This window comes from Lactuca sativa, chromosome 2 (assembly GCF_002870075.4).
Source record: "Lactuca sativa cultivar Salinas chromosome 2, Lsat_Salinas_v11, whole genome shotgun sequence".
NCBI classification, from domain to species: domain Eukaryota; kingdom Viridiplantae; phylum Streptophyta; class Magnoliopsida; order Asterales; family Asteraceae; genus Lactuca; species Lactuca sativa.
In genome coordinates, this window is record NC_056624.2 from 14,048,723 (window position 1) to 14,058,114 (window position 9,392).

Below are 9,392 nucleotides of genomic sequence, written 5' to 3' on the forward strand. Positions count from 1 at the left end.
ATGACTACTGATCCATTAGCTTCTTATCACCTATGAATTCGAATTCCATAACACTTAACAAAAATCTCCAATTACTCACCACCCTTCTACTCATCCATAAGCTTCTTATCACCTTCTATTCGAATTCCATAACACTTAACAAAAATCTCCAATTAGATCACCACCCTAATTAAAGCCGAGGGAGAGCCCAACCAATTATGAGCCTGAATCAGTTTTAATAGATCAAGAAACCTTTTCTACAGCAGTTATAATCATCCGTTATGATTGGCGGACCTTATATATGGCCAGGGGGCTGTGCCCCCCCCTCCCCCCCCCCCCCCCCCCCCCCCTATTTTTTTTAATAAGTAGTCCATAAGTATTAAAAGAGTTACATATTATGCCCAAAATCTATAAAGTTTGACTTCCCCCCCCCCCCCCCCCCCCCCAAATCTAAACTTCAAGCTCCGCCACTATCCGTTATGTAATAATAATAGGTACTAGGTGTGAGACACGTGTACTACATAATGTATCACATAATGTATTATGTTATACAAATGAAACTATGATGGTATTAAAGGGTAAAAATGCAAGTATGATGCTATTATGGTGTAAAAACAAAAAGCATAATAAAAAAGAACGATACAATGAAATATTATGACATGGTATAAAGTAGTTGTTATGAGAGGAGTAAAATAAACAAATTTGTTGCAATTTGTGTATTTTGTTAAAACACACATAAAATACAATAAAATCATAAAATTATATTGGAATAAATAGAAAGCTAATATTTGCTATAAAGAGAATATATGTTATAAAGTTGGTTTTTTATTTGCTTTTTTGCGTTTTTTAAGTGAAGATGTATACAAGTGCAAACCACGAACATATAGAAAAACCAATTTGTTATGAAAAAATTTGAAAAAAAAATCAACCCTTTAACGTATCTATAAAACAAATATTTGTTGATTTAATTAACATGACCATTCTACAAAAGAATAAGAAAAGTAATTATTATAATGGTAAAATTTTTGTATTTCTGAATAATGTAATAGTTATATAAGTGATAAATATATGAAGAAAAAAAAAACTTGAAAAACTGAATAGAAAAAACATAAATGCAATTTTCACCAAAATAATCCTAATAACTCCATAAAGGTAATTCAAACACAATAAAATAATGTCAAATTGTTCCAACCATCAAAGCAAAACAAACCCACAAAAGAAAAACCCAAGGTTGAAATAGTTTTAAAAGGGATAATGCACTTAAAATATCCAAATGGTTTTAAATGCTTAAAGATTCATTTATTTCTCTATTTTTGGAATCAAAAGTTCCATCTTGCCATGTGCCTAAAAGTCATCATCCATGAAAGTTGAATGCACCTCTGTCGATGACATTGCTGGTGGGTCATCAACATCGTAAACTTCAGAAAGATTGCGGTTTAGCTCTGCATTTGGAGATACAACTTTAGAAAAACGGTGTTTGGCCAACGGACTTATCGCTATGCTTTTCTCAACATGAAACGACCCAAAAATTTTTGTTTAAATAGTACTAAAAGCTAACAATCATTCATAATATATAATGAAACAATACATCACAAATCTCAAAAGTTATAATAGATGTGTCATGACAAAAAAACTGTATCAACACATCATAATATCTGAAATAAACTCCCAATATAAAAGCTGAAGTTGTGGTGTGTGCGATGTCATCAACCCGAGCTCTTCCCTTTGCTAGCGGAAGTACCTGAAACCAAAACCGTAAACTGTAAGCACGAAGCTTAGTGAGCTCCCCCAAACTACCACATACCATACAGTAACATATAAAGCACATACTGGGCCTTGCCCACTACATCAGACCCAAGTCCAGAAACTGCATCGGACCGAAGTCCGGAAACTGCATCGGACCGGAGTTCGAAACTAACTGCATCGGACCGAAGTCCAGAACTGACTGCATCGGACCGAAGTCCGGAATTGACTAGGACCTTGTCCCCTGCATCGGACCGAAGTCCGGAACTGACTGATCATAACATAGCATAAACATATCAACTAGCATGAACACAAATACTACATACTGCATTGGACGGGAGTCCGGAACTCATACCAGAAAACATACTTGAATCACAAAGACATCAAGCACTCTAACTACTACATCGGACCTGGGCCCGGAATTACTGCTAACTAAACGGGCCGACATTGTGGTTGTAGACCCGTTCCTACTGGAAGGAAACTCACCTCGTAATGCTGGCTACTGAGATGCTAACTCTAAAAGTGGCTAATTGTTGCTCCGAAACTGTCTGGCTACAAACCCAAAAGCACTAGGTTAGTTACTTGCAAATACCCTCAGGGTAAGATGACTATTTTACCCTTGGTCAAAGTTAACTCCCTGATCAAAGTCAACTTCCAGTTGACCGGACTCACCGAGTCCCTCCTTTACTAACTCTGTCTTTAACTCACCGTGTCCCTTTCTCACTCATTGATTCACCCTTAACTCACAAATCGAAGAAAGACGGGTGACTCGCGACCCGACTCGTCGAGTCCAAAGAACAACTCGCCGAGTCCTATTTTGCAGATTTCAAACAGTCGATTCTAATCCAAATCCAGAGCATCTAACTTGTAGATCTAAGCTCCTGGGACCATCTGAACACGTAATGGGGTTCCAAGCTCAGTAGGGACCTCAATCACGACCCTAACTGAAACTTTAGACTTCTAGAATGCAATGAAGGTCCATATCTGAAGTTTCCATCCAAAGGACAGTCCATATCTCACGTTTTGAATCATAAGAGGCTCCAAAGAAGGCATAACAAGCATAAAGGAGGTTTTAATGGAGGAATGCACGAGGTCATAACTTCATTACCTGAATGAGAAACAGATGGAAGCTAACTCTTGGATCTCCCTTCTCTTTCACTACTAGAAAAATAGCATTTTACGACGCGCAATTTATGATACGCATTGATTTACGATACACAAACGTGTTTGATCTAAAAATAATGTCATCTCTCTGTAAATTTTAAGGATTTAGAACGCGCATTTTTGCGTGCCCTTAAATTAGTGTCTAAAAAAACACGGAGGACGCTTGTAATAAAATGTGTGTCGTCTGAAGATGTCGTTTTATATTTTCTCACAAAAATAAAATAAAAACACGGAGGGCACTTTTCTTAAATGCGTGTCCTCTGTAAATGTCGCTTTATAATTTTATAAACGCGCGTCTCCTCTTTAGCAACTAGCTAGCAGCGGGAAAAGGAAATCCAAAAAAATTAGAAAACCTGCGTCTCCTCTTTAGCAACTAGCTACCAGCGGGAAAAGGAAATCCAAAAAATTAGAAAACCCACCTTATTTGTTTCCCCTCATTTTCCCTACGTGTGTTCTTTTCCACACAAAAATCATCACCGCTCTTCCTCCCCTCCCTACATCGAGTTCAACTTCAAGTGTGAAATCCTAAGCGGATCGATCTAGAAACATAATTGCTGAGATGCACCCGGAATTGCTCAATTTAGCCGATGAAGGAAGCTTAGTTATAATAAGAAAGATTCAGTTTGGCCCTGTTCGGGCATGGCGAACCTAGTTTGTGGAGCCTGAGGCTATTTGATTGCTCGGTACAAATCATGTTTCTGAAAAATCGGCTGTCGGCGGCGATACGAGTGATGTTGTTAGATTCCATATTCTCCGATGAATTTGTTCTGTTCCAAGTTACTTTTATTATGAAATCAGTCGGCGGCTTCAAATCATTATCTTATCCTACAATTCCTTTATTATAAAGCGTAATTTAGTTCCATCCATGGATTAACTTGAGTTATTGCAAAGATCGAACCATGGCTAAAGTCCAATCCATTTTCTTTATCCGATTCAGGGTTCCTTGGCGCCATTAGTCGCAGCATCAACTTAGGTGACCATCTCCATCTCCATATACATCCGATTTCATCTGTTTCTTCGCTGAAAACAAAATTCACCATGTTTTCCGGCCTAACAGTTGGTCAAACAACTTTAGCACTACGTTTACTGTTAGCCACATTCTCTTCCAAGATTTCCTCAAACATCAATCGACCTTTTGGTGACGAGGTATACAGTTTAGACAATAGATCGTTACAAGAACCATCTTCAAACTTTTCACGCTCTTAATTGACAAATTTTATGTTAGTTTTGTGCAGTAAGAAAAGCATCCGAAGAAATTAGGGCACAAGTGGTATTAGGAGATCGGCATATTGATGTGTAAATTTTGTTTCAACTTTGACTTGGAGTTCACAGTGGCTAACAACCTAGTTGCTGTCAGCACTGGAACCTTGATGTATCAGATGAGAAGCAGTTAAATTAGCTTCTTTGCAAGGTCTAATTAATGGCTTTAATGGTTTTTTTGTGTAACTTGTTAGTTTTATTTGGTTTAAACATCTTTATAGACTCTTTTATCTGGAGGGAATTCTTGTGACTTTGTCATGTGGTAGTGAAGGAACAAGATTTCTTATTTAGTGATTGAAACACTTCTGTCCCTGTTTCCATGGGTGATTGTTGGCATTGAAGAAAGCATAAGGAATTCCCGAGATCAACTCTTGATCTTCTTGTTGTTGCAAAATCTTGGTTCTGCAATGGCAGATGTTGTCATCGATGCAATGATTGTTGAAGCTGCAAGACTTGAAAAGTATGTGGTATTATATCCATCTCCATCCATTCACTTCCAACAGCTATGATAAATTAATAATACTTTTGGTTTATACAAAACTGATATTATTTATTATTGATTATCAGGGCTAAATTTGTAGGTGACCTGCAGTCGGTATCATGGATGGAAATGGCTGTTGGGGGAATCTGTGGGAGTTTATTAGGAGGATATGCACTCACTAACTTCCAAATGGAAACCATTTTTCTTCTTTTTGCTGTTTTGCCAACTCTACAACTTTTCTCATGTGCTTTTGTGAAGGAGACTCCTATCCCAAAACATTCCAACTCTAAAAGTCATGGTCTTAATGGGAGCATGAGCATCTCCATATCAGATGCTGATAAATCCTCAAAACATTCCAACTCTACAACTTTTCACATGTGCTTTTGTGAAGGAGCTTTTCTCATGAGCAACTATTGTTTGGATATATGATGTTTATAAAAAATTTAATGGTTTAACAGTTTCTTTTTTACTTGATGTTAACAAAATGTCCTAGTGGGTTAAGTTAGGAAAATGATGATTCCATAAAACAATTCACTTTTTCTTTTCCAGTTTCCCCCATAATAGAGATACATCTCTCTTTTTAATTTATATTTTTGTTAATTTACTGTAACGAATATCTAGATTGTTTTATAATTTTCACTTTTTTTTCCAATTATTATGATTAATTATCATGTTATTTTTTTTATTGTGATATTGTACAGTTTTAGTTTATTACTGTAATTAAATAAAGGGTAATTTGTTTATCTCAGATACAATGGCAAAACCTCAGAAACAGGTAACCAATATGTGTCGATTACCTTTTTGCCCTTCATGTTTTTTGAGTCTTCTATAGTGTCAAATGTTAGAGTACAAGTTACTTATGTATTAGCTCTATCCACCGTTGCATTCTCCCGTTAGAGTACAAGTTACTTAAATAAATGGTAATTTATTTTCATTGTTTTGTTTTAAACTTATTTATCATATTGGTTAAGTAGAAGAAAATCTGTAACAATATTTTTGAATTTATGCATATAAATGGTGTTATATTGTTATGGCTAATTCTAATCTTTTTGCTTTCATCTTTCAGGTGTATAAAGATGTGATGCAGAGCACGAAACAAGCCTGGTTGCAGCAAATGTGATGATATAGGTTTAATTTGTCAAGTAGACACAATGTTTATTAGTAATTACATTCAAGAAATTGTGATTTCTGCAATTTCTCATCATTTGATGCTTTAAAGCTTGAGAATGATTATTTGTATGATATTAACTTTTGTACAATGAATTGTATTTTTTATATATGGTATTTTATTTTCTACTATGAGATATGAAAATGAAAATTTAATTTGAAAATTAGTAAACTTGTAAATAAATTTTTTTTTAAAAAAAATTTAAATTACGATACGCAAAAATGTGTGTCATCTTCATTTATGACATGGCCTTTCTTGACAGCAGCTTTAATGATACGCATTGCGTGTCATAAATGTGCATCGTCTAAAGACGACGCGCAAAAGCGTGTCGTATCTCGTTATGACAGGGCCTTCCTTGACACGCATTTGCGCGTCGTCTGAGCGTTTTACGACGCACAATGAGCGTCGTAAAAGGCCTTTTTTCTAGTAGTGTTTTATGGACCTTCTTTCCTTCTTTCTCTTCCCAAAGCTTCCAAGCTAGCACAAACACACTCAAACTCAACAATGGGGGCTAGGGTTTACATGGGAAATGTTCTGGGAGTGATAGAAGCGAGGTTGAGACGCATAAGTGCATTTAAATAGGGTGCAAACCCTAAAAATTAGGGCTTCGTCCAGACAGACGGACTCGTCGAGTCCTAGCGTATGGACTCGTCGAGTAGCCAACTCAAAACGCGCGATCATTCCGTCTCTACTCGACGAGTCGGGCTACAGGCTTATCGAGTACCCCTTAAGAAATGAAAATACTTTATTTGAATTACATACCAGAAATGGGGCGTTACACAACGTTAGAGGCAGGAGTGATATTATCTCCCGTGAATGATTTTGCATCCTTTTTTTGAAGTACATAAAAATTTTAGTTAAGTAGTAATGCAAATGAAGTTAAATTTAAATTTAAATGTAAAATAAATAGCACCATCAAATTGGCAGTTTCTTGAGATGTGACCTCAAAGGTTGAAGTGTTGAAAGAGTCGGAATCAATATGCTGCAAATAAGAACATGGTAAGAGTTGCTTAAACAATATAAATATTATAAGGATTAAATAAATTGTGCAAAATTGATACCTGTTCAATTGTAAACTTCTTTTCAAGTTCGGAAAGTATTTTACAGTCAGCAGTCAACTTGCATATTGAATACCCTTGAACTTTATTTTTCATATTATAATTAGAAACTTCAATCAGAAACGTAAATTTCCTCTCAAGCAGATCAGTGATTTCAACAGGGAAAATAGCAGTATTACCATCCTACAAGACAAATGCAAATGAATAATGTGTAAGATAAAGCATGAGAAGAACAATTAAGTTGTATAGTAAAACAGACCTAACCTCATTAAAGATTTCCAGCAATTCTTGTACATTTTTTCTTAAAAGCCTTTTAGCATCACCATCAAAAAGTGTCAATGAAATTATTCATGTACGATCTTGGACTCTAATTGAGATTTTAAACCTAAACATATTAAAAAACAATAATGAAATATTCATCAATGTGTAAAAAAATAATAACAAAGAGAAAGCATAAAGTATGTATTCAATACCTATGAAGAAAAGAAAAAACTTTATTTTTGCAGACTGAGGATGAACACACAACCATTTGTTTTCCGTTCGATCCATCATTTTGTAACATCCGAATTCTCAAGTATCTTATTTTAATTATTGATTTTGAGTTTTATGGAGGGACTCGGCGAGTAAACGCTCAGACTCGCCGAGTAGGATCGCGAATTCTTGTCTGGATTAATGACCGGACTCAACGAGTCGATGAGTGGACTCGACGAGTCCGTGCTGTAAAGTGAAACCCTAAATCTCAGGGCTTGAGCCCTATTTAAAGGCCTTTATGGCCGTCATTTGCGGCCACTACTCCCCTGTGAAAACCCTAGAGAGCAAAGAGAGTTGAGAGAGAAATTTGGTGGCTAATTCTTCATCCTTTGGTGTGATCTTGCAAGAAGGAGTGGGGAAATCCAAGCTAGATCGATTGTGGAGCTTGGATCTGTGTTGTTCATACTGAGATTCACGTTTTGAGGTACAAGTTCCTTCCCATTTCGGGTATTTGATAGATTCCTTCAATCTAGGGTTTCCTTGGCATAATTTTGAGTTAGATTGTGAAGCATATGAGGTCCCTTTGGGTATAGATGATAGATCTGGACCTTGAGAGGTCCAAAAGGTCCCAGGCTTCCAGCTTTATGAGGTTTCTTGTGAGCCATGAGAGTAGAACCCCATTTTAAAGGTTATTTCTCCATTCTTGGTCTTATAAGCATTGCATGAATGTAAAGTTTCAACCTTTACGTGACTTTCGAGTTTTAGAAAGTTAGATCTACTGGTAGGTGAAGCAAATCTGACCTCAAAAGATCTTTTAAGTGTTTTCATGGGGGGGACTCGCCGAGTCCATAAGGGACTCAACGAGTCGAGTCTGGTTGCCCCGCGATTCGCGACCTGTGGTAACCCGTTGAGTGTGGGGTTGACTCAATGAGTCGAGTGAGGACCAGCAGTGAAGAGGACATGCATGGACTCGCCTAGTCACACGAGTGCACTCGATGAGTCTGGTCAAAGTTTGACCGTTTACTTTTGTTGACTTTTAGGGTTTGGTCAACAATTGGACTTGTGGACCATTTAAAGGGTAAAATGGTCTTTTAGCCTTCTTAGAAGACATGGAAGAGACTAGTCTAGCCTGGAGAGCCGTTATTGATTTGAGATAATTGTTTATGTGTTTAGGCGGAGGCTAGATCAGTGTATACGTGTGCGAGATTATCCGAGATCGCCGAGGTGAGTCTTCTCACTATACTTTACCTAGAGTGGTAATTAGAGTTATATGATAGATTATCTTGTATACCATTTATGTGATTATGATACACTGCATTATTTCTATGTGATTTATGTCGTGTATGTTCCAGAGTTTACAGAGTTAGAACCGAAAGGTTCACAGAGTTAGAACCGGAAGGTTCATAGAGTTAGGACCAGAGGGTCCACAGAGTTAGGACTGGAGGGTCCACAGAGGTATAGCCTCTAGTGGCTAATATGTGTTATGTGGTATTTTGGGGAACTCACTAAGCATTTATTCTTACAGTTGTTGTGTTGGGTGTTTCAGGTACTAGCGAGGACCGTGGGAAAGCGTCGGCATGATCCGTACACACTGAGAGGATTTATGTATTTGAAATCTTTTGAGATTCAGGGATTTGTTTGTTATGATAACATTGGATATAGTTGTTTGATATTGTTTTGATGATTTAAAATATGATTTAAAAATGAAAATTTGTTTTGAAAATTTACGTTGTTACAAGTTGGTATTAGAACCTTGGTTTGAGGGATTCGGGTGCAACTTCGGATGTATCTGAACTCAAACTGAGGATTTGTGTAACGAACTTAAAATTTGAGCCAATTTTTAAAATATTTTATCTCATTCAAAACCATTAAGTTCATACATTTGTTTTCAAAATAGTTCAAACATCAGAGTATCTCCCAGAACCATATCACATAAATCATAAACATGAGGAGCGGTACAATCACGCCTTCGCCTTGCCACGATCTCCTGAAGTATGTGAAACAATACATTGAACTGTAAGCCCGAAAGCTTAGTAAGTTACCCCCAAAATACCAACCACACATAAAC